Genomic DNA, 27,057 nt, shown 5'->3' with positions numbered 1-27,057 from the left:
AACATAGCCCATCTGCTTAATTCTTTTCCAGTAACCTGCAGTGGTAGAATGCTGTATTCTCTAGAGTAAATTCAGTTCACAGATTGTTTCAGGAGACTTCTCTGGTAGGCACACATCAACTAGCCACTAAAGCTTTTTTCCCTGCTTCTTTTCTTAGTGGCAGCACGTTAATGATAATGTTTTTTAGCGAATACATGCAGCTAATCTTAATTATATGGCTGTGGCTTTTTAATTTGCACATGACTAGAAAGAAGCTGGAGCCTCCAAGCTTTTTTGTACATCATTGCTAAACTTAAAAATCTAAAATCTAAAGCTGCCAACAGGAGCAAGCATCAAAAAAGGGAAAGGAGAAACAGTCAAAAGTAACAGTTTTGAGTAAGTGATGTGAGCTGTCTTGAATGTCTGTGGGCCAGGCAAAGCATTGCCACCTTGAAATTGCTGTTTTCATCTGCTGTGGCTCAGCTGCTATTTGGTAACTTTATTATGTCTGAGCTTATTCAAAGTATTGAGAAGCAGATAAATAATGTCTGTTTACAATCATTATTATACAGCATAAATTATGCAGAGATCATATCTGAAGGAAATACTTCTTGAAGGCAATTTGTGCAATGATTGGTAGGTTTGCGTAGTGTTAAGTCTTTCAATGTGTTTAAAAGGAAGTCTTATTCCTCATCAGTCATTTCTATTGACTGGTTTTGGATGTCAGGTTCCTATTATAATAAGAGATTCATGAGGGCTCCCCAAATCATGATACAGTGTTTTAATACTAGCCTCTTGTATTGGATTTCTCTGTCGCTAAAATTCTGACTTTTCCCTTTTATTGACTGATTGCATTTTGTCTTGCTGTTTCATAAAAATCTTTTCTAGCTGATACAGTGACTTCAGATCAAAGCTTCTCTCATCCTTTCTTAGAGCTGCTTAGGTTATTGTATGTGGGAATGCGGTCATTTAACCTGAGCATTGAGAAACCTGTGCATGAAAGCTGGCAAGCTGGATGACTCCTCTGGGAGTGGTGTGGCTTTCCTTCAGTTTCCATACCTACAAAATGTCTTTTAATTATCAGAGTATTAATAAATGGTAAAGCCATTCTGAAAACTGCTGGCAAACATGATTTGTGTCTTTTACTATGTGGAGGAAAGTTTTCACTTTCCTAATATATACTCCAGTTGCTCCTGTGTAGTGTTGACCTCAGAAACTGGTTGTGAAGGTGAGCAAAATGCTGACAAACCTATTGTGATGCATAAGACGTGGGTTACTAAATGAAAATGCATGAAGGAGATTAAAAAACAGTGCTCACTTATCAGCCAAAGCTTTACTCATTCCTTCTGACAGTCCACAATCAATCCGTGTGAAGTGCAGTGCTGGTGAATTCCTCTGAGTTGATGAGAGGTTGGACTACTTTGGCACAGTAGCTAAACCTCTCCTGTGCACCTTCTTTTTTCTGGCTTCTTAAATTGAAATGCTGCAGGACTTCCTGAGGACTGTAGGTTTCAGGCTTTTTCCACTGATAAGAGTGAAACTGTAGACAACTTAGACTGGATGAACAACTGGCCTTGAACTCCAAAGTGTGATCAGGTATAGTGCCTTGCACATCTGCTGAGGTGGCATGAGAAGTTACTGCCCTTCATCAGTTTAATGCTGTGCACTGAGAGCTAATTTCAGTGTGAAGTAGCTCTTTGGAGGATGAGGTGATGTGTAGCCTTTTTTTTTAAACTGTGATAGTTATGAAATAATTAAATACTGTTTAAAAAATATTTTATTTTTTTGAATGCTAAAAGAATAACTTCACAGAAATAATACATTTGAAGCAGAAGTTTTATTAGTATAACAAAGACTAGTACCTAAAAGGTCAAGCCCAGTGCCCAGTTACTGATTGGAAGAAACTGCTAAAGAGAGAGACGAGAATAGAATAGAATAGAATAGAATAGAATAGAATAGAATAGAATAGAATAGAATAGAATAGAATAGAATAGACCAGACCAGGTTGGAAGAGACCTTCAAGATCATTGCGTCCAACCTATCATCCAACACCACCTAATCAACTAACCCGTGTAACCAAGCACCCTATCAAGTCTCCTCCTGAACACCTCCACTGATGGCAATTCCACCACCTCCCCGGGCAGCCCATTCCAATGGGCAATCACTCTCTCTGTGCAAAACTTCCTCCTGACCTCCAGCCTGAACTTCCCCTGGTGCAGCCTGAGACTGTGTCCTCTTGTTCTGGTGCTGGCTGCCTGGGAGAAGAGACCAACCTCTGCCTGTCTACAACCTCCCTTCAGGTAGTTGTAGAGAGCAATAAGGTCACCCCTGAGTCTCCTCTTCTCCAGGCTAAGCAGCCCCAGCTCCCTCAGCCTCTCCTCATAGGGCTTGTGTTCCAAGCCCCTCACCAACCTTGTTGCCCTTCTCTGGACACGCTCCAGCAAGTCAACATCCTTCCTAAACTGAGGGGCCCAGAACTGGACACAGTACTCAAGGTGTGGCCTAACCAGTGCAGTGTACAGGGGCAGAATGACCTCCCTGCTCCTGCTGGCCACACTGTTCCTGATGCAGGCCAGGATGCCATTGGCCCTCCTGGTTTTATTAGTATAACAAAGACTAGTACCTAAAAGGTCAAGCCCAGTGCCCAGTTACTGATTGGAAGAAACTGCTAAAGAGAGAGGATGAATATAGCTGAGGAACCAAGATAGGTCTTTCCTTTTGCCTTTGACCCTCTTGTGCTGCTTCTCTTTCCGGATTGCATTTTTGGTGAGACAAGTAAATCTCCTTTCTGAAATGTAGAAGTCTTTGACTTCCTGCTGCTTTGGACAAACCTGGGTAGTGGTTTGCCATTGGTCTGTGAAAATTAAAACCCTAACAGTTTCAGGAATCACAACTTGGGATTTCATAGTTTCAAGAGGAAGTGTGTGATGACATATTTTGGTAACCATCAAATAGATGGTGGTTAATTAACTTTTTTTCACTTTCTGTGTCTATCACTTTGGAACAACTTCTTGTAACAATAGCCTTTTCTTTGATGGTTTTTTACCCTGTGTGTTTGGGCTCAACAGTTTACTGCAAGATAAGAATCAGAAATTTCTTGCAGTTTTGACTCTTTATGCAGGCAGAAGAAGGTTGACCACTCTGAGACAAGTACTGTTTTGGACAGAAGCTGCAGAAGGACAAAGCACGATGATCTTGAAGGTCTCTTCCAACCTTCCTATTATTATTATTATTATTATTATTATTATTATTATTATTATTATTATTATTATTATTATTATTATTAAAATGTAGAACAGCTATGGATTATAAGATGCATGAAGAGAATATCTTACAAAATCTGTAGGTGAAGAAGACGAGGTGCATATTTCTGGGGGAGCATGATAGTCAAGAGCTGGTAAAAGTTCACAAAAGAATTTCTACTGCACATAGATGTTTCAGAAGATTATGGCAGAATTTAATTTTTAGTATCTCCCAGATCATACTCTCAGAATTCTGCAATTTGCAAGTAGGGAAACATAAAATTCCCCAATGTGTGTTTCAGGAGATTAGTTGCTTGAGTGTTCTCCAGTAGGTTGCATTTTCTCTGTTTAAGATATAAATGGGCATGTAAAATCTTAGTCAGTGTTCAATTAAATATTGTTTGAGAGATAGAAAAACTGTTTCTTGAACGCTTGCTTCAGGGGTGCTCATTCTTTGGCCTCTTGAAGCATTAGGGATGCCTCTGAGGTTAGGGATGCCTCAGTTTAGGAAAGATGTTGACTTGGTGGAGCGTGTCCAGAAAAGGGCAACAAAGTTGGTTTGGAACACAAGCCCTATGAGGACAGTCTGAGGGAGCTGGGCTTGCTTAGCCTGAAGAGGAGGAGACTCAGGGGTGACCTTATTGCTCTCTGCAACTACCTTAAGGGAGGTTGTAGACCGGTGGAGGTCGGTCTCTTTTCCCAGACAACCAGCACCAGAACAAGGGGACACAATCTCAAGCTGCACTAGGGGAGGTTTAGGCTGGAGGTTAGGAGGAAATTCTACACAGAGTGATTGCCCATTGGAATGAGCTGCCCAGGGAGGTGGTGGAGTCACCATCATTGGAGATGTTCAGGAGGAGACTTGATAGGGTACTTGGTTGCACGGTTTAGTTGATAGGTGTTGTTGGATGATAGGTTGGACATGATGATCTTGAAGGTCTCTTTCAACCTGGTTTATTCTGTTCTATGCTATTCTAAATTTATTTCAATTGGGGCACATGAAACACCATCTTGCCTTGGTGTAGCAGCTTTTATTTTTTTTAAGCAGTTTTAGCTTAGTTGTTAGACATGTTTTGGGGAAAAAAAGTAATTGTCATGCTTTTGGAGATTGTTATTAAAAACAAGTGCCATGTAAATTTCTTTTAACGGTGAAAAGGCTCACAGAGGTGTTTAGTCCTTTCTCTGAGATAAATAGGAACTTTGCTATGCAAGGCTGTTGTTAATGAGCATGACTTTTATTATTGCCAGATGAATAAGCAGCTCAAAGCAGCTAGCTGAATTTTACATTAGTCTTATACCAGCTGGAGGCAGCACAGAAGGTAGCAATAGTTTCTACACAGGGCAAAGATAAATGGCTGGCCTGTTATAAGCACAGAGGATTGTTAAACAGAGATCCCAAGTAATGGCTTGGAATCATAGAGCAGCTTAGGCTGGAAAAGATCTTAGAGATCATCTAATTCAACCTCCCTGTCATGGGTCTTTGCTAGCATTTATTGAGAAGCAAGCAATGTTACATTTCTGTGAACTTCATTATTATGGACATCTTTGATGTTAAGAAAAGCACCTATTAATAAATAATGAACTTGCTTCAAGAAGACAAGTGAAGTATTTGCAAAGAGACAAGGTATAATGGATCAGATGGTGTGTATGTGCAGTTACAGGAAATTAGAATAATCTGTGTCTGGGATTTGGAGGAAGAAAGGGCAACTGAATTGTTGGGAAATGTTTCCTGTTTCCTCAGCTTGTGTCAGAGGTGGAGAATAGAGACAGCATCTCACACAGGAGAGGTTTTGCAGGCGGTTGCAAATAGAATGGTCAGTGTTCAGCGTTGGAAGAAAAAAATCCTCTGATACAAATTGAAGCTTAGATGAGGTGATTTAGTTGGAATTGGGTCAGAAAGCACGGGTTTCTATTGGGAAGGGAAAACTACTGTAAATCCCTTATCACAATTTTCTGAGATTATGGAAGTAATTTGCAGCAATGAAGAAGAGATGGCTTTAAAAAGCTCTCCAGGAATTGTTTTGCAAAAAATCCCAAAACCAAAACCCTGAAAACACAACGGCAACAACAAAAAACACTCAAAGAAGGTTCATAAAAGTAATTTGTCTGTTTTGGCTTTCCCTGAGCGCAGAAGCATTTGAAATGTGTTCTCTGAAGAAACACATCTGCTTGTGTGTTTGTGTTTTTGAAGTTTATCCCATTTCTCCCCACCCCCAAGGCATGAGAAATCCCTTTTTACTCATGCTTTATGCTCTTCGTAAGTTTCAGGGGGTTGTGTTCTCTGTTTTGTATCTTTCTCTTATTTAGAACCTTAGTATTTCTGTTCAGCATTGTTTTAGACCTATAGGTAATACCATCAGTTCAAATAACTTTTCATGCTTGATGGTGAGACAGCTGCACAAGAAAAGATTCTTTTCTGCTGTCTTTGAAAAGTGAATAATAAATGTAATGTTAAAGAGGTACAAAAAGTGGATAGCACAGGAAGAGTAGTAACTTGTTACAGAAAACAAGCCTCTAGACTTAACTATTTTTTAGTTACAGCGTGGAGAAGGAACTAGTAAATAAGGACTTCAACTATGGAGTTTACAGGATGTGGGTGAAGGAAACAATTGAGCAAGATTTGGAAAGCAAAGATGGGCTTTTTCATTGTTTCTTGCCAGAGTCATTGAGCCTTCCCTTGCTGTAGGGCAGCGTTCAGAAGTTCTAGCATCTCATGCCACCCTAGAGATGAAAGGAAATGAGCATATATAATGGCTTTGAATTACAGTTGCTCACATAAGATGTTAATGGCTCAGATGACATCTTGGAAGAGTATTTCTCAAGTTGAGGTGTTTGAGAATTGTTAGCAATTCTCCCACTGTTAATACAGTGTTGCTGTTGGCAGTGAAAGAGGATGAAGGTAGTCTGTGTGCAGGTGTCTGCTTTTGTGTGAGAGGGATACTCAAGGCTCTGACAAATATTGCTGTGTTGTGCCTCCCTTCTGGAGGAGAGTTAGTGTGCAGGGATTAAATTCTGACTTTGGTTTTATGTTCCAGGCTGTGCCAAGTGTTGGCACCAGGGTGAGGTGTGAGAGCCGTAATCTCCTATTGAGGGAAGCCTGGGATATATTTCACTGTGGCTTTCTGGGGAGCAACTTGAATCTGACCATGAAAGCACGATGGGAACTGGCCAATTGCTAAAGGATAGTCTGGATAGAACACACTTTCTGTATGTGACTTTTTTGTCTCTTTTTTTTTCCCCCCTTCATGTGAGATATGTTTCTAGAATGAGTTTTTACTGAGTGATGAGGAGACCTCTAAGAAAAACTCTTTTGAGACAGCTCTTCAAATGAGCCCCATAATTCTTCTGAAAACAAGCTTAGAGAAATTTTAAGTTTGGGGGAAAACAAAAATCAAACAAAACCCCCAACAGACTTCTAAGCTGTTCAGTTAGTTGGAAGCAACTACTTCACACTTGTTTTCTGGTATTCTTTTCCCTGCTACTGCCTTCCCAAATTAAAATGTGTTTCCAAAAATCACTCTTGCAGTCACTTCCTTACGTGCCTCTCTGAAAGCTTAACTAGGAGCTAGCTACTCGTATTGCAGTAACAATAGGTTTAACTTCACACATACTAAACTACTCCCTAGGACTAGCACTGGATGGATTTTATTCCTTCTTTGGAAAATTAGTGACCAAGTTTCCCAGGACTGCTGTCATTTGTCTATTGTAGTTATTTATCTGAAAATGTCCATTTGATATGGGACTTCAAAAAATGACGTGAAGTCGATATGACTTTAAATTCATCCTGATTTGGGATCTGAAATTTGCAGTCTGTGGGTTTATATGGGGTCTGTCTACACTGGAAGGCTGCACAATATGGTAGAAGTGCCATCAAAAGCAGAAATAATCTATTGTACTATTCAGAATCTGGATACTTTCCTGAAGTCGTCTGTTGTCTTTCTCTCTCCTTTTTAAACAGAGACATTAACAATCACTTCTCTTTCCCCCCCCCGCCCCGGCTTTTAATTAGCATAGCAAATAACCTTGAATTATATCACTTGTTTAGAGAGGTCTTAATCAGAACGCTTTTTTTTCACAGCTTTGCTCCATTTCCACAGAGCTTCCCTTTTACCATAATTCAGTGTTATGCTTGACCTGAAGTATAAAGCTCTCATGGGAACAAAAGGTCTGGAGGACTATTCAAGGACTAGTTTGCTTTTGAAGCAGGATTCCTGGTTAGCTTTCATGCCAATAGTTAGACGATGCCAATAAGGAAACAATTGCTTTTGCTGATAATGGTTCCTTCACATGCTTGTTTGGGAGTGTTCTTTCAGGAGGAGGATGCATGCTTTGATGGAGATTATGACAGCATGTTTCTATCACTGTTTTTCTGAGGAAGACTGGGAAAATATAATCTGTGAGATATTAGTACAGTATAAGAAAGAAAAAAACTCCTGTGCCTCACATATTTAAATGATGCTGACTCTGCTGTTTTCATGTTGTTTCTGCTGTGGGTGAGTCATTAATATGTAGTGTGTGTGTATATATATATACACATGTAACATGCCTCAGGACACAGACACATGAGTCTGTTAACCCATGACATTTCCATCTCAGTTTTGAAAGATTGCAGACACCTTGTGAAACTCCTGAAGGTGATTTGTCTGTAGATAATGGGACTAAGTATATCTCTGGATGAATTCAGGCTGCATTTCTCATACTTAAGTTTCTGCCTTTCAAGGCCAAATAATCTGTTTCGCTTGTTTCTGACAGTGTCTGGTTTGTATATACATCTAACTTAGTCAAGGCTTATGAGTTAGACCTTCACCTTTCTGCTCAAGATTCATAAAGCATTAAGTCTTTAAGTTCTTGGGAGACCTGGCAGCCAAATAGTGAAGGATGAGACAAGCCAGCTATTGGATTATCATTCATGTCATTGCAACCATAAGAAATGTGTTACAGTAGCTTTTTCTGCTTTGTTTTTATACATTACATGTTTCCCCTTGTCAGAACAGACCAGATGATGTATGCACCCTTTCCAGATATTTTGGGGGGAAAACACTCCTTCACCTTGTATTTCTTCAATTTCAATCTAAAATCTGATGCCATTTTATGACCCTTTGTCTGTGCACATAGAAGAGGACAGATCCAATCGCTTCTTTGGCCTACACAGATTTGTGCTGAATTTCCCACCAAGATCACTGGTGGGTTACAGAGCTCTCCTGTGCACACCCTTATCTTCTGTTCATCACATCTGACTGGACTGTTGCTCTGGAAACCGTTGTAATGTCACAACTGACTTCATTATGATTAAATGAGGGGAAAAAAAATAGAACAAAAGAACACATTCCTGTTTCAACATGCAACTTGGAAACTGAAACTGTCTCACATACATTCTCTGTATTTCAAGCACCTTTTTTTGGTAACAGGACACAGATCTGTCCTGCTAGTCAGGAATAAGATCTGTAATTTGAAATAGCTACTTTTTTGCCTTTAAACAGAATCTGTAATCAACTGATGTAGTTATAAGCATAACTGTTCTAGACTCTATTAAAAGCTGTGCATGGATCTGTGAAAAGAACCAATTAGTATTTACACTTATATCTTTGTCCCTCGCAGAGCCTTAATTAGTTGTCTTAAACCGTGAGAATGCTTTAGTTTCCAATTATATCTGGGATTATTTTCTGTTTATGTCTGCTACCTGTGTGATATTCTCGCTTCTGAAGCAGGTCTGTAACTGAAATAGCAGAAGATAATAAAAAATTTCCCAGGATGCTGCAACATTACTTGGTGCTGGTTCAGCACTGTTACTGCTCTAAAGGCATTTCCCTGTCTTTTGAGCTTACCTATAATTTTTTTCTTAGTTCATACTTAATTTCTTGTCTGGTAAGTTTAAGTCTCTGATGCTGTATGATAAGTAAATAAAACTTACTAATGACTCAAAAAAGTACAATACAGAGTTAAGGTTTCCTAGACCTGCCCCTGTCTTTTTTCACCAGTAACTCTATGGAAGCTGCTTGCTGAATCTCAGCCAGTCTCTAGCTTTCTAAACAGCAAACCCTTCTACCCATACTGCTTGCATTCAAAAATGTATAATGGTTTGGAGTCACATCAGTGATTCTTGCTTGTAGGTGAGAGGAAGGAGGAGAACAAGAGGCGATCAAGTAGCTCTGTGGGGGTGCCACCACTCCATGGTACAATGGTGCATGTGCAGTGTTGGTTGGATGTCTGGCTAATTAGCCCTGACCATCCCACTGATTCTCATCTGCAGGTCTGGGTTACTCACTGGTTTCTGCAGCAGCACAGTGTGCTGCTGGTCCCATGCTGATGCTTTGCTGGGCATCTCCCCAGAACTGTTTCTGAGCTGTGGCAGCCTGTCCTTGTCCCAGGCCTTCCAATAAAGGGGCTGCTCACTGAGGGATGTGCTCGTCTGCGTTGTTACTAGGAGCACTCCTTGCTGCTACCGCTTCTCTCTGAAGGCGAAGTCTGTAATAGGACTGCACAAGTTTAAAAGGGCTTGGCATTTTCATTAAGACTTTAAAGATAATGACGAAGCTGAGTGACATGCATACAAGGAGAACTGATTTCAGTCATGCTGCTCCCAGGAGCAGCTTGATAGGTGCCATGACAAATTAAGATAATGAATTTTAAGTACACTTAAATCCCTCTTGGTTTTCTTATCTGCTTCATTCGACTTCATTATTGTCACTGATTTGTTACAGTAGTAGACCTGTGAGATAGTGTGACAGCAGTGGCAGAAGTATAGAATGCAAGTGAGGTGCATGCTGCAAAGACTTTTTTTATTTGACTGTATCCATGTAAGTTGCTAAAATCTACATTTGCAGACATAGATCAACTTCAAAGTCATTAATACTTAGAAGTAAATTGACATTTTCTTCCCTAGCAGTGTCTTAACACCTTCCTTTTGTGACAAAGCAAAATGAGTAAGCCTATCCTGAGTAACACATGAGTTATCTTTTCCATTATCTCTCAGGAAGTTCTGGTTGTTGCTGAAACCTTGCATACTACTGATCTGCTACCTGAGGAATGTGTCCACTCCCTCTATTGTATAAGTACACCCTGTAACCATTAACGTGAATCTGTTGTTCAGTTATCTTTTTGTCTGAAAAACCCCAATTAAATGTATTAAAGCAGTATATTTTCTTGTACAAAGCAATTGTTTTCTCTGATTGCACGTAATCTGTGTAGGTAGATATCAATGAGCATTTAATCTCTGGGGGATCATGTGTCTCTTTGCTTTTGTTGCTGAAATCCCGAAGTAATTTCTGAATCAAATTCTGATCACAATACCAAGACAACTGAAGAAGTTCTGAATTAGGACTTCATTAACAAGGAAAGTATTGCCACTCTGTACATTCCTGGGTAAATCAAATGCAGGTAACACTCACATGCTAAGGGTACATTTGTTCAGTCACAAATCCATCACAGTAGTGCTGTGAATTATTCTCAGTTTCATAAATGAGGGCAGATGTGTAAACAGCTACCCAATTCACAAAATTCAGACAGACCTATTTTCATTGCATGCTGTTACTGAACACATTTAAGCTGGTATTTTTAGCAGATCCAGATTGTACTGAGGCACTGTAGTTGTGAGAGACCAGGTTTTTTTCTGAATTGCTATTTATAGACCGGCCTGGAATGCTCACATGATATTGTTTGTAATCTTGGGTATTTATATTGCCAGCGATGCTATGGCAAAGACTTTCTCACCGTTTCCATCATACAGTTCTATTTCCAAGCTGTATACCTAGTGCCTAGCATAAAGCTTGGCTTGGAGGTAGAGGATGTACCTCTTCTGCGAGTGGAATAAATGCTCCTTTCCTATTTTTGAAAGCGCTGTGCAATTCTACTGACTTGTATATTTCACTATCACGTTGCTACAACAAATATTAAAACACATGGAAGTTAAAACAGGATCTGAAAAGTATCCATGGAAAAACGGTCAAAGAATAGACAGAAGACTGGAACTTGTGTTGCAGCTTTTATGTGAGGTCACTCTAGTACAGTGGAGTTCAATCCAAAACGTCTAAGGCACAAAGTGGTTTGGAGCAAGGTTAGGCTCTGTTGAAAATACAGGCCAAAATGATTGTTGGCAATCAGACAGCATTTTGTTTCTATGCTCTTTAGCTTTATTACCTTAGGTTCTCTCCAGTTCTTTAGCACAGTGATTAAGAAAACAAAACACCCTCATTTGTGTGGAGTAGAAAAGGAAGAGTAAAAAATAATGAAGCTGGCAGGAAGAGAGTACCTGATTTTGGTTGTTGTTGGCTGCTTAATAGAATTTTTCTGTCTCTTCTACCTGTCCTGTAACTTTTCTGTCCTCTTTTCTGAAATAATTTAAATTGCTTGCTTCTCAGGATCCTGATCTTTGGTTATGTGAGGTAAGTCTTCCCTCTGTCTGTCTAGTAGAGTGTTCAGGACTGAATTTTGCATCTTCTGTGTTTACTGACCCTTCAGTTTTATTCTCAAATACCGTTTCACCACCTTAATTTACAGCCCAGCAAGGGTGAAGAAGCAGCTGTGTATAACAAAGGGCACTTCCTTGCATTTACACCTGGGCTTTACAAGCAAAGGGACCTGGGCTTTCTTAAGTTTAGTTTAATTTTTGAGAAGTCCTACCAGTCAGCTTTTGGAATTTGATCACTTTCTGGTTTTAAAAAAATTGGCTTTATTGCAAAATTAATCTCAGTGACAAACAATGGGGAGGGAGGAGTTGAACATTTTTGTGGAATCTCCTGTCTTGTTTTTTGTAAAGCTCCACAAGCAGCTTTAAAAGTTCACCCAATTTTAAAACCAAAAATGTGCATTTACTAATAACACTCCTTCTAAATGTTCAGCCGCTCAAAAGATGTGTTTCCCACTGGCTATAAGTAGAGTCTTGCCCATATTCATAGTATCATAGTATCAGTCAGGGTTGGAAGGGACCACAAGGATCATCTAGTTCCAACCCCCCTGCCATGGGCAGGGACACCCCACACTAGATCAGCCTGGCCAGAGCCTCATCCAGCCTGGTCTTAAACACCTCCAGGGACGGGGCCTCGACCACCTCCCTGGACAACCCATTCCAGGGCTTCACCACTCTCATGGTGAAGATCCTCCTCCTCACATCTAGCCTGAATCTCCCCACCTCCAGCTTCATTCCATTCCCCCTAGTCCTATCACTACCTGAGATCCTGAGAAGTCCTTCCCCAGCCTTCCTGTAGAGCCCCTTCAGATACTGGAAAGCCACAATTAGGTCACCTCGGAGCCTTCTCTTCTGCAGACTGAACAGCCCCAACTCCTTCAGTCTGTCCTCATAGGAGAGGTGCTCCAGCCCTCTGATCATCCTTGTGGCCCTTCTCTGGACACGTTCCAGTACCTCCACATCCCTCTTGTAATAGGGGCTCCAGAACTGGACACAGTACTCTCTGAGCAGTGTGTTGTTGCAACATTGAACAGTTTTTTTTAGAGGACAACAGTGAATGTAGTACTTTAAGAAAGGTTTTATTTATTTTTATTAGGCCCAGGCTTTTACATTTGCCTTTGTGAAGATTTCTCCCGACTACAGATGTGCAGAGCAGCATCTTGGGCCTTCATTCTCATTTGTTCAGCATCACACCACTATGACAGTGCTGCTTGTCAAGGCAGATTTTTAATAGACTGTTTTATGGTTGCTCTTTCCACATCTCTTCTATGATCAAAGAGAAAGGTGGTTCTCTAAAGTAGCATGCTTAGGGGACAGAAAGGTGGTGCTTGTGCAGAGCATGAGTCCACAGAGCTGTTACTGTGAGGTCTTTGCCTGCTGATTTCAGGTGAGGGAATGCTGGTGCATCTGTGGCCCGTTATAACTTCAGCTGCATATGCAAGGATTTCTGCTCACTTGTGCTTATGTTGTTGCAATAGATCCTGTGAGGTAAAGGTTAGAAATAACAAGCACTATCCACTTATGGTACCTACCACCAGATACCTGGGAAGTTGACCACTGTTTACCATTTTCTTCTTGAAAGAAGAATGAATCTTTCTCTTCTGCTTGCCTAAGGTTGAGTAATTTATTCATTATACTTCACAGATAGCATCAGGTTGGAAAGGTCATCTTGTCCAACCCACTACACTCATCAGGGACACCTCCAACTAGATCAGGCTTGAAATTAATGAAATAATTTTGCAAGGGGGTTTGAGTGTGGGATCCCCGAAACAAACAACCAGGAGGTGATGTGACTTTTTAGTGTACAAAGGAAGCCAATAAAAATCACGTGCTTGGGCGGAGTAAGCCACTTGTCCAACTAAAATCTTCTCCCCCACCCCTGTACATCTTGTGTGGAGCCCTGAGGAGGTCTCTGCTTGGTCTGGTATTTCTTCTTTTGTAAGTGAACTGGAGAAGGTGAATGCTGCTATGAGGGAACGTATTAGCAGCACTATGCTGCTGTTAGTGTGGCAGCCACCGAAAGTTGTGGGAGGACTGTCAGGCAGGTTGTGGCCGGCTGATAAAAGGGTACATGAAACTTTCTGTGAAACACAAAACTCTTCTGACCTTGTATACCCACATGTGGTTTCTGCTCTCCTTGTTCTTGGGAGAATCTTCTTGAAATTATGCTTGTTCAAGGGTAACGTCAGCTTAGTGCTCAGAAAATCAATGAAGAACAGCAAGGGACTGTTAATGACCTGGTGGAGAAGCATGCTGGGACAGAGATGGGAATGATGGAGCAGCTGCAAAGTGATTTTGACTGCTGGGTTTTATTCTGGCCCTCCTGTCTCAAAAAGGTGTGCTGAACTAGGAAGAAGTAGAAAATGGCAGTAAGGGTGGTGATATTACAGACCACTTTTACCTGATGAACCATTAACCAAGTGAGAAGTCTTTGGTCTGAGGAGGGGAAAGAGGTATGGTTAGAGACCTGTACATCTATGAACAGCAGGAATAATGGTTTACTGCCTATGATTGTACAGGTTCAGAACAATACAGAGATATACCCCTAATTAAACTGTGGACTTTGTCACAAGATGCTGTTGCTTTTAAAAGTCTGTGTGATTTTAAAAAATGGTAAAATAGTATGAGGGAAAATACAGGTCAAATAATATGAGGGAAAAAAAATCATCAAAGATCATGAAACTCCAACATACCAGTTGTCTTACGTTTCTGGTTGCTCCTGACTAGTGGGCAAGCCTGTGTTCTGCAGCTGCACTAAACTGCTGCTGGGTTTTCTACCATCTTAGTTACGTGGCTTGTTTGAAGGGTGCAGGATCTGCACCTTCTGTGATACACCAGTGGCCTAGCAGTCAGTACAACTTGACCTCTTTCTCCCTGGGTTCAGTGTACATTCCCTGCATGGGTACAGCTGCTTTCTGGTTCTGTAAACCAAGTCAGCAAAGACATTCTTAAAATAAAGAATGGCAAAGCAAACTAATGCTCACCTCGACACTCTGACTTCCCTTCACCCACATTTATCTGGCAGAGGCACATCTGAATGTGAGAGATTGTGTCATGGAGCTGGGATCAGGAAGATGGAGAAGAGCAGAAACTTCTAAAACTGCCTTTGTCTTTTGAACAGTAACAGTGAAATGTTTTTTGGACAACCTTTGCCAGTGTCTGTTAGTCTGAAGCTTACTCATTCTGCCTCAGATCTGAAATAGTGTACACAGATGGAACCCTGTTTTTCCTCCTCCCTCATCTAATGCCGAGATAAAACTATTTCACCTGCAATCTAATGTGAATTACAGAACTTTGCTTTCAAAGTTTTCCCTTCTCTGTTTCTGAGATGTTCTCTGAAAGAATTTGCTAGCTAAAATAGTTCTTCAGCTTTGAAAAATGCAGCAATTTCTATTGCTCTTCGCTCCTCTTTTCATTCTGATCTCAAATGCAAACTGAGATTAGTCATAATTTATCCCTTTGCAAACTACAGAAGCCCTGAGCCTGTAGAGCACTGTCAGACTATAGCAAAGACTAGAAAGAGTTCTGCTTTTGTTTTGGTTAAACCACAACAGCTTTCTATGCAAAAAAAAATTTTTGTTTCTATGAACAATCATATTTTCCAAACTGCTTAAGTGCAGATGTTGGTTCCTAAGCAGTGCAGTGTGGACACAATGTGGAACCATGCCATTGCAAAAGACACTTGGTAGAACCTCTTTTGGAATATTCTCTATGTTTTAGATTTGCTATGTTTAAGAAACACTCATTCAAATTGGTTTGAAGTTACCATAACTACAGGACTGCAGAACCTGCATGAAAGGGTACTTAGAGCTAGGAGGGCAGAGTAACACATGAGAGTGTTTGCAGCAAGCTGAGTTGGAGTGAGGTTTTAAATGACAGGGAAATGCTGATACAAGAACAAACAAAGGAGATTGAATTTCTTCAGTATCAAAAATTGGGAAAGTTTTCTGGATATCAAGAGAAAGAAGAGCCTTTCATGAGGCAGAATAATGTAACTGACTTTGAATTGTTCTGATTCCATCTCAGAGGACTTCATGGCCTTGTTGCCCGTGACAGATGCAGACTATATGACCTGGAAATCGTTGCTCTGTTTTATTGCCTTTTATCCAACCAATTAATGTATATTGGCAGGTGTGATCTAGACATAACTAATTTTGGTTTGTTCTCATCTTTTCAGGAAGATGAAAATGCATTTCAGTTCTTAGGCATTTATTTGGTCATGTTAATGACTTGTGCACCATAATACTGTGCTCTCTTTCTGGACTTTCTTAAATGCCATCAGTGTCTAGGAAATCTGAGATAATTTCTGTTTCTCTCATACTGTCTTGTAATGCTTACTAAAACTGCATTCTTGGTGTTCTTCTGACCTGGTGATACCATTACTCTTCTAAATTAATGCTTGTGTCCAAAGATGGGCAATGAAGCTGGTGAAGGGTCTAAAACACAAGTCTTAGGAGGAGCAGCTGTGGGGAATGGGGTTGTTTAGCCTGGAGAAAAGCAGGCTGTGGGAAGACCGTCCCAGAAAGGAGGCTGTAGCAAAGTGGAGGTTGGTCTCTTCTCCCAGGTAACAAGGAACATGATGAAAGGAAATAGTCTCTAGTTGCTCCAGGGATTTAGACTGGATATTAGAAAAAAGTTGTTCACTGAAAGAGTGGTTGAGCACTGAAACAAGCTGTCCAGGGAACAGGAGCAATCATTGACCCTGGAAGTGTTCAAAAACCCATGCAGATATGGTGCTGAGTGTCCTGAAGGGACAAACCCCAGGCAATGGTCTAAGCACCTCTGAATGTGCAAACCTGGACATTGCTTGGGGCCTAGACGGTCCAGGTAAACATGTAGCATGTGTAACTAATCTTGTAACACCCCTGTGAACTGTGAGCCAGATGACCCTGGCCATCTGCTTAAAAGTAAAGAAAATATTAAACCCCGTTTATCTGCGAGAGCAAATGAAAAACTGCTACTGTGATGTTGAAGGAGTACTACCCGAGGTCACTGATTGAAGATCAATAGGTCAAACCTGGATGCCAGTCCTTGCCTGATAATGTCACTTGATGGGCTTACTGACTGTCTTCTAGGAAACAAAGAAATTTCACTAGGTGTGAAATTGCACTGAAGGTTGCTGGGCTGCCATGAATCCTCTATTTCCTGTTGAAAATTTCTTTCTGTGAAACTGATGCATATGGATCAGTGTGGGGAGCACATCATATAAGGATTTTTAGTTTATTTTTTTTAACTTTAATTGCTATGATTCTAGGATAATAGTAATGGTCACATATTCCTGAATCACTACTCTTGCAGATCATCTCATCTACTAATGTTCATGGTAGTCTATGCCACAGTATCTCACAAAACAACCCCAAAAAATGTAAAAATTGGCATTTTGCACAGAGTGGTTGCTGTAGGAAGGGATGCCCAGAGGTTGTTTTGACTAGAGGATCTGCAGGGGTCCCTTCCAACCCCTACCATCCTGTAATCTGGTCCAATCCCCCTTGCTCAAGCAGGGCTACTTAGAGCCAGTTGCCCTAAATCATGCCTAGCTGGCTTCTGAATATCTCCAAGGGGGGAGACTCCCCAACTTCCCTGGGCATTCTCTGCCAGTGTTTGGTCACCCTCACTGTGAAAGTGTTTTCTGATGTTCATAAGGATCCTATGTTTCAGTCTGTGCTCATTGCTTTCTATTGCTGGGCATCACTGGGAAGAGCCTGACTCTGTCCCCTTTACACCCTTTCTTCAGATATTCAGTACAAACTGATGAGAGATCCCCTTGAGCCTTTCCAGGCTGAGCAGTGCCAATTCTCAGCCTCTCCTGGTTCTGTTATTCTCCATCATGTAAACCCAGAGTTCTTTAAGAAGGTGAATGCAACCATTTAGGATTCAGCTAGGTCTAGAAAAAACAATGTGCTGAATGCTGAACTCAAATATCATTTGGGTCTTTTAATTTGTGATCTGTTACCATCATCTGTTCCAGTCGCAAGATGATCCTTGGGTATTTTACTCCTGCAAAGGTGTTAGGCTCTTACTCCTGCTGCAGGTGTAAATATTTCCTGTTTTGTGGCACATAAGCAGTGTGTACTTCAGTTTTCAGTCCAGGAAAATGTAGGGATCTTGTTTATTTTTTGCACATTGCTAGTTGTAGCGGTTGCACAAAGTGTTTGTCGCTCATCTTATTTGTGTCTTGGCATATGGCACAAGGTGAGGAGGTGGTTGTCACTACCAGCAAGTGCATATTTATTGGACTCGATGACCTTTGGAGGTCCCTAACATCCTGTGATCCTGTGTTTACATAGATGACATAATGCCTGCTACAGAGATCCTGCCTGCAAGCTTTGCTGTCGGAAAAGGAAATGCTTGTGGCTGAAAGTAATGTAATATTTATACAAATTGTCTCAAATTCATGGCTCTCATGGGAAGGAGGAGCCTGTTCTATAGTATGTGTTCTATAACAAGGTGTTCAGCCCTTATATCCCTGGTATCTACCAGAAAGGCAATCTAAACTTCTGTCCGAAGCCCTCAGGTGAAAAATCCACCTGATAAGTTCCTTTTTATGTTCATGGCACAAAAACCACATACTAGGTTGAAATGCAGATAGCAAGCTGTGACTGTTGCTGAGTCCCAGACAACTTTTTCATATGACACTTATGTGTAAAGAATGCTAACATCCATTTGCAGAGTTGTGTGGAAGGCGGAAGTGCCAAGCCCAATTAGTGTCTCTCTTGGAACCTCATTAGTAGCATAGAGTAGATGAAATTTGAATGATTATTTTCCCTCTTGTGATAAAGGAATGTGACAGGGAGACTTGGAGATTCATGTCTGTTGTCCAGCCAGAACACATCTTCAGAGACTTGTCACCTGTATCATTGTCCTGATTTAACAAAGAAGACACTTAGCTCTAGGCAGACAGGAGCATTTCTTTTATGTTCCTGTTCTTTTTTTCCTCCCTTCTTTTCACTGTTAACTGATCAAAGTAAGGTGTTGCAGCCAAGCTTCAACTCACTTAACACCTATGGTTTAGTTCTTCAGCGTGCATAGTGTTTCCACTGACCAGAGATTCCATTCTTTACAAGGAAGCTGCTAATAGAACAATTTTTAACCTTCAAACCATCTACAGCAAATTGTAACAGCGGGGTTTTGAACAGGAAAACTAGCATTTCATAAATGAAATTCAATTTTAGGTTGCTTATCAAATTTCCTTTGAGTGCTGTCGAAGCTAATTTATCTTGCAATAAATAATGTATATAGTGGTAAAATAGCAGGGTGTTTTTCAAATAGCTTTGAGCACTGTCTGAGCAATGGGTAGATCTTCACTGTAGCCTAATGTTTAGATAGTCCTTACAGGCAGCATTCCTGGAAAAAAACTCCTAAGGAGCAGTAACTTTGAAAGGGAACATTTTCCACTGACATCAGAGACTTAAGAGGTAGTTAATAGCTGGGAGTAACTAACCCAAGGGACTGGTTGGTTTGGTGTGAGTCTCTATGGAGTTTATGCACAGAACTGGAATGCCAGTTAATGGGTGGTTTTCCCCTTGAAAGTACTAGTAATAAAAGCAACAGAATAATGGGTGCTTAATAAATGCCACAGTAATTTTATGAATAATTCTAGAATGTGTCTCCACATACTTTCTGTAACTATAGGATATTTGCCCTGACAGCACTTTTGTTGTATACAGGCTAAGAATAATTTATTTAAGACTGAATTAAGAGCTGATAGTTCTTGTGTTCAGTCTGGATTCTTTCCCCCCTACCTCTATTCCTCATCTTGATTAATTTGTAAAAAAAAAGTGATTATTTAATAAAAAGCCTTGTTTACATTCTTTGTAGTCAGTTTTATTGAAAAGGAGGGGAAAAGATGCCCTTTTAAAAGGTTCACAACTACTTTATAGCATAACTTCATTAGTAGGAATTATTAGGTAGGTTTGCAGTGCTTTGCCTGATGTGGTTTTGTTGTGTGGTTTGGGGTTTTGTTTGTTTGTTTGTTTGTTTGTTTTTTCTTATGATGCTAACTGGATGTTAGTGAGAACAAGCTTGTATAGTGGTTATGCTGTACCTCTAAGAGGTGCAGCAGGTTTTCATTGCAGTAAGTAGAATATTGGGTAAGCTATGAATGAGTGATGAAATACTTGGGGGAAAACAGGTTTGTTAACATGGCAGTTCTGGATGGGATCTCAGTTGGCAGGGTTGAGCTAGAGCTATTTCATTGCTGAGCAGAATTACAATTTTAGGTTTTGCCTTTTTAATAACACTAAACAAATTAACTGAAATAGGATTTATTTATTTCATTTGAAACCTTCCTTATGTGACAGGGTGGAAAGAATTCTATGTGGGGTTTTCCTTTAGTGATCTTTCTATCAGAATAGAATAGAATAGAATAGAATAGAATAGAATAGAATAGAATAGACCACACCAGACCAGACCAGACCAGACCACACCAGGTTGGACGAGACCTTCAAGATCATTGTGTCCAACCCATCATCCAACACCACCCAACCAACTAAACCATGCAACCAAGCACCCTATCAAGTCTCCTCCTGAACACCTCCACTGATGGTGACTCCACCACCTCCTTGGGCAGCCCATTCCAATGGGCAATCACTCTCTCTGTGTAAAACTTCCTCCTAACCTCCAGCCTAAACCTCCCCTGGTGCAGCCTGAAACTGTGTCCTCTAATATGATAGACTGTGTCCCCTAAAATGATAGATTAATCTTTCTGTTTATGGGTGGTGACTTTTCTAAGCTAATCCTAGCTTGCAAAGTGGCTTGCTGCTGCATGTAGGACAGGTTTCAATCCTTTCTTGGGCCGTCAGAAGTTGTTTTTACATGAACGCCAAAGCTTCTGTTTAAAGATTAGAACCACTTGAACTTCACATCAACAAGTAGCTGGCACTGCAATAATAATGCCTTGGGCAGTGAAAACAGTCAGAACTTGGGAGTGAAGGTAGGTTGGGGACTAGTGGTGTTGCAGGGCATTTGTTGTTTTGTCATCTTGTAAATGTCAGAACATAACGCCTTTCACTTACTTTTATGAGCTTGTTTGGTAGTTCATCACTGCTGTAGTCAATTAACTTAAGTTCCTGGAGTGAAACTTGGTTATGGTGAAATATCCAGGCATTTTCTAGGCTTCTTTTGAGCTATGGAAATCACTCTGCTACTGTAATGTCGTGTTTAACTTCCACTGTAATATTTGTCCTTTGACCTCAGTGTCTGACACTTTGCATGTGGTAGGTTTGCAGTGAGCAGCACAGCTCCTTGATGCATGGTTTCCATAAAGTGTGGGAAACCAATGTATTTTACAGTATGCCTCTGTTTCTGGTAGTGTTTCAGATTATGATCAACTGCTGTCTTACACAGACACTTGCTCAAATTGCTTTACTTGTTGAAATATTTTTATTTTGCTGTTCTTCAGAGCATTGTTTTGTCTATAGAACAGGCTTCTGCTGGGTAGGAGGATTAAACAGATACAGGGCATGTGATGCCCACCTTATGCAAGAATATAAAAGAACTAATTATCTATGTTTGTGCACTCATACAGTATGCAAAGTAACTCTTCCAGGAATCAGGGTATTGAATTGTGATACCAACTTCATTAGTCAGCTCTGCAGGAGGTGCCAAGCAGAAAGGTGGGATGCAGTTGCTTTAAGGACATTGCCCCTGCTCCTTAGATTCTTTGGGGGAAATGGTGAAATAAATGTCCTTTTTCTGTGTACTTCATAGGGAAAATGATGTGCTGCTGCCAGTAGTTTGCAGGACATGGTCACTGAAAACTGTTACTGTGGCAGACTGTGATGTTTTTCTTAGCTCAGTGCCATTGTTAAGTAGTGCAGTGTCTATTAATAATGTATAGACATGCTTTTTAAGATGCTTGGTATCAAGGCTGCAAGTACCAGCCTGCAGTGATAAACCATGAGGCAAGGAAGGGTCCTAGAGGTGTGTGATCTTACTGTGAAAGATAGGAGAAATGTGATCCCTTTGCCTCTACATTATTTACGTTTTTGCAGGTGGAAGTGCTGTCTGCTCTCTCTGCTACAGCCACTCTGGAAGCCTGATGTACATGGACAAAGAATGCAGCTGCTTCAATCCAGTAAAGGCAGTTTATGATGGTCCTACCACTGGTTTGCTCCCTTGCACTCTGCCCTTAAGTGAAGCAGACACATGCTACTGGTGATATCCTCAGCCTGACTGGAAAAAATAAATATTAAAACTCTCAAAAAATACCAGACTATTTGTTTTGAACAGCGGGGCTTTAGATTACAGAGATGCTGGAGCAGTGGAATGTGAAACTATTATTTTGATCTATCAGGATGATCCTTTCAATTTGCTCATCTTTCTGTTTTTCAGTTCATCATATAGAAGCTTGAAGAGTTCTCCCCTTTTTCTAGCATGTTGATAGTTGCTTATGCTAATACTTTTGACCAATGATCCTAAGGAACACACCAATAACTATGTAGCCTCTACATCTAAACACTTAGTCATATATTTGGGAAAGCAGTGAGTACCATTAATTTACTGTGGTTGCAAGTGTGGTGAGAGCAAAAAGCTATTTCAGACTCAGTGTCTTAGATAATGATTTCTGGTGTAGAAGAACAAGCAACAGAGCCCTGTGGTTTGCTCATCATCTGCTATAGATACTGTTTGTGGTTACATAACATACCTGGTTATGATTGCTTCATTTTCATTAACTGACTATGACAAAGGAAAAGAATCAACTCAATACATTCCAAAATGTGAAATAATTATAGTATAATTGTGACCTCCTTGGCCTCTTAGAGCCAATGAAGATGAAAGGAGATGTGTGGATGTAGTTTCGAAGAATCCTGAGACCTGTTTTTCACAGATGCCTCATTCCTCTGTCTGCTTCAATGTGGAGCACCTGGTTTTACATCCACGTTCTTGTTTTGAAATGTACCTTGTCCCTACCGAAGGTGACTTTTTTGACTGGGCAATGGTTGGATGATGGACCCCCTTTATACTGACTGAGTGAAAAATGCTTTCAAGTCCTTTTGAGGTATAAAATGGTTTTCCTTCTGGTAGAAGTGACATTTGGTTGGGAATGCTAGAATATTCACTAAAGGTCACAAAAAAGATGTACTGCTGAAAAAGTTTGAGTCTTTGAGGGGACATTATTGTGTACTTCTGGGTACTGATCATGTACACACTTTCATAGTATCATAGTATCAGTCAGGGTTGGAAGGGACCACGAGGATCATCTAGTTCCAACCCTCCTGCCATGGGCAGGGACACCCCACACTAGATCAGGCTGGCCAGAGCCTCATCCAGCCTGGTCTTAAACACCTCCAGGGATGGGGCCTCGACCACCACCCTGGACAACCCATTCCAGGGCTTCACCACTCTCATGGTGAAGAACCTCCTCCTCACATCCAGCCTGAATCTCCCCGCCTCCAACTTCATTCCATTCCCCCTAGTCCTATCACTACCTGAGATCCTGAGAAGTCCTTCCCCAGCCTTCCTGTAGGCCCAAGACAATGACCCAGAGAAAAGATCTGGAATGAATAAGCCACTTCTTGGGTATTGCTGAAAGCAGTCTCACAAACTTCAGAAGAACCTCATGTAAGGAAAAGCACCAAATCCTGAATCAAGGATTCACACTGTTTAAATACCAGGAGAGTTTAGGAATTTCAGTTACATTGGACTAGTTTTCTAGTCAATGACAACTGATAGCAACTTTTTGCATGGCAAAGGGAGACTCCTGTGAAATAGTGTCACCAGTTTGAAGAAAAAAGAGAAAAAAACAACAAACTTTGCTGTTATGGTTAGGTGGTAAAGAACAAAGGTGGATGCAGTTCAGGAAGAGTTCTCATTCATGTGCTACCACAGAACATGGAAACTGGTATTTCATGAAACTGTTAAGTAAATGTGAGAAGGATTTAGCAAGAGACAGTGTGTGTGGGGGGGGGAAGTATGCATTAGCACAAAGCTTTCTAGAAATTGGTTTTCTCTGATAAAAGTGAGGTAGCTGCATGCTGCAGTTGTGATTGCCAAGCAGGACAGGAGAGGCTGAGTACTGTTGTGAAAGACAAAGCCTGAGTAGGTACCCTCAGCAGACACACAGCTCAGGAAAGTTAGAAAATTGTTCTGTTGATATTTTACTAAAGCCATGATGGCTTAAAGACAGAGACAGGAGGAAGTTCAGAAGTGCAGCAGGTTTTGTGGACATGGAAATGTATACTTTTTCTCTGACCTGTGAGAATATTTTTCAGGCTCTTGACAGTATTTCCTTTGGGTTTGAGTTCTAGGCATGTGAGAAAAAGTGTTCCTTCTGGGTGTGCAGATAATACCCTTCCTCATGTTAACCCAAATCTGCTGTTACACTGAGCTGTCCACCTAGAGATTTTGTTGTCTTTCAGGAGGTATACCTGCTCATTGTTGTTGGCATCATGGATGAGTAGACATGGAAATAAAAATTCTGGGAAATAAAAATTCTTACTGTTGTATCTCTGTGATCTGTTATCCATGCCTACCCACCCAGCCAGTGTCAGCTGTGGCACTGAATTAGCACATTTGTATGATTAATGTTTGGTAAAAATTGAAACAAATCCAATAATTTATGAAGCTGAAAGCTGCTGGTTTCTGGGAAAGTCAAGAAACCATGAAGTGCACATGTGTAAAACTCTCAAACATTACAACCCTCAAACCAAAGCCAAGAACCTGTGTGAAAAATTAACTGAGGCTAATGGAGGTTTTATAGCACAGCTTTAAGCTGCTGTAGATGTGATTTCTGGTAAACTATAAACAGTTCTTTAGTTATTAGTGTGAGTCTTTTGATCTTTTGATTGAAGAAAGTATTTTGGAGTGTCTCCATCTGAATCATTGCCAGGATAATGGTTGCAGTGAATAGGTTAGCTGCAAGGTCCAAATGGCTTAAAAAAAATGTACCCTGTGATCTAATGTAGCTGACATATTCCAGAGGGCTTTGATCATGTTGCTGCTAGAGGTGTGAGCAGGTGTTAGCTTGGTCTTAACAGCCAAAGAGTTTGGAGCAGCAGGATGGAAGATGAGGTAGAAAGCTGCAGCAGCTCGTGCTCTGAAATCCAGGATCACTGATGAACATCTTGCTGCTATCTGAGAAACCCTGGTGTCCACCAGTGGTTAACAAAGTTGCTATTAAGCTTTACTTAAAATGGGAAAATTAAGAGGAAACTTCATAAAAGGTAGTGCTTTACATTGCTTAGGTAAATATCTGAAGAAATGTGTCAAGCCATTTGTTTACTTCAGTGACACCCTGTAGCAGGTGGGTCTTACAAGAATGATCTCTGGGCAAAAAAAAAACCCCAACCAGTTGATAAACTTTCTTTTGATTTTTACTTATATTTAACTGTGTAGGATTTCTGCTGAGGCTGTACAGCAGTCTATCAGGAATTCCCTAGGAAAGCTTGAGCCTTCTGGAATTATTTTCAAGATATGAGTGTGTGTAGAAGCTTAAAAAAAAATAAATCAATCTTTGATGACTTCCTTCTATAAGAAATTCTCTTCCAAGTAGAAATTGGAAGTTTAAAGCTGGGTCTCTGACTAGACAGGCTGATACTGCTGGACTTTCATCACATTTGAAAACTGATCAAAGTGAAAAAGTGATCAAAGTGATCAAAGTGAAAAACGTTTAGTTATACCTCAAATATTTTGTACTTAGCATGCACTCTGCACAAGTTCTGAGCTACAAATCGTAGTTACCTACTGTACAAGTTACCTACAAATCGTAGCTGTGTAGCCACCATTAATGAAGGGGTAAAACTGGAACGAGTAGTTTGGCTCAGAGGCAAATAGGTTTGCATCATCCCAGTGCTGTGTACCAACCATGTAACTTCTGGTTTAGGCAGACATGTCATCTGAGGTACGCGCTGAGAGTAGGCAGAAAAGATTGCGAAAGATCTATTTGAGGATTTGCATCTCTTCAGCTCTTTTTGCTGAGCACTTATATTGTGGGTTGCTAGGTAAACTGCTCAAAGTGTTGGGATTTTTCCCTTCTGACTTGGTGGAGTTTGTGTGTAGTCTGGTGGATGAAAGCATGGCTTGGTCTGATGTGTTTCTGCACTGAGACTGTGGCCTGTTTATATCTTTGAATTTTGTGTACTGTATCTGTTGCTGGATAGGTAGAGACCTTTCATCCTCATCCTTATCTTACAAATCTTACTATGCTACCTGCTGTTTTATCTGTAGACCTTTCTGCTTGTGTTTTTACTCTTCATTCACATTTGTGTGCTTTGTTTCCCTTATAGTGAAGAACAAGTGGAAGTTTAAGTGCATCGCTTCAGTCTTATTTCAATACAAAATTTAAACATCCATCTGATGTTGTAGTTCTCATGAATGTCCTAAGACAGTCTAATTCTGCACCATAATATCACTTCTTTCCTTGGATTGGGCTGCAGTGGGTTAATGGGCATAGGGCTGCACAGTGAGACGGGGTAGCAATCCCACTTGAAACTAAACCTTGGGCTGCAATGGGTTAGTGAACATAGGGCTGCAAAGTGAGATGGGGCAGCAATCTCCCCGAAAACTAATCCCACCAAAACATCTCAAACATACTTAATTTACTATGTGGCCATATGGCTGTCAGCATAAACATAAAAACATTTAAGGACAAGCTAAAGTATTCTGAGCTGGTGTCTTTAGTTTAGGGGGTTGCCATCTCTGTTTTATTTCTGACAATTCGTTGGTGTATGTTATGGTGTTGGCTTCCTATATATTCAGTGTAGGCTTTCTGTGGGTAGGGAAAACACAGGTTTGTTTTTCTTCCTAATTCTCTACAAGTAACATATGTTTGACTCTTACCTTGGTGTTCCATATGTAGCACTGCTGAAGTCAGTGGGGCTTCGTGGTGGAGTCACCATCACTGCAGGTGTGTAGGAGGAGACTTGATGGGGTGCTTGGTGCCATGGTTTAGTTGATTAGATAGTGTTGGATGATAGGTTGGACTCAATGATCTCAAAGGTCTTTTCCAACCTGGTCTATTCTATTCTATTCTATTCTATTCTATTCTATTCTATTCTATTCTATTCTATTCTATTCTATTCTATTCTATTCTATTCTATTCTATTCTATTCTATTCTATTCTATTCTATTCTATTCTATTCTATTCTCCCAGGCACCTTGGTCTGCCAATATGCAGGCTGGCTTGTTTGCCATAAAAATGGGTAGTCTTTTGACTTTCATGACAAAACAAATGCTTGTCTTCCTTCTGGAACTCACTGCTGTTGGATTTTTATACCTATAAGAAAGCTGTCATTTTATTTATTTTTTTTCCTGGTGAGGCTGTATTAGTAATTAGGTAATTACTGGTTAAAAATCTGGTGTATCAGGTAAGTGCCTTCTGTGTGTTCTTAAATACATTGTGGATTACAAAAAAGTTCAGATTGCAGTAATGATGTGTAACTGACTTGGTTTCTTTTCTTTTTCTTTGCTCCCTTCCCTTTATGTGAATGCTGT

The 27,057-nt window shown here is 40.5% G+C and overlaps 1 protein-coding gene across 4 annotated transcripts in view; it reads left to right on the top strand.

The window, feature by feature from the left end:
• Positions 1-27,057, top strand: part of KIF13A (kinesin family member 13A) — a 117,320-nt gene that overhangs the window by 18,431 nt on the left and 71,832 nt on the right. The gene's annotated exons all lie outside the window — the stretch shown is intronic.

The sequence above is a fragment of the Melanerpes formicivorus genome, unplaced genomic scaffold, assembly GCF_026170545.1.
Source record: "Melanerpes formicivorus ecotype bairdi unplaced genomic scaffold, bMelFor1.0.p_v2 SCAF_53, whole genome shotgun sequence".
Lineage (NCBI taxonomy): Eukaryota > Metazoa > Chordata > Aves > Piciformes > Picidae > Melanerpes > Melanerpes formicivorus.
The sequence above is the reverse complement of the archived record's forward strand: the minus strand, read 5'-3'. Positions and strand labels throughout refer to the sequence as shown.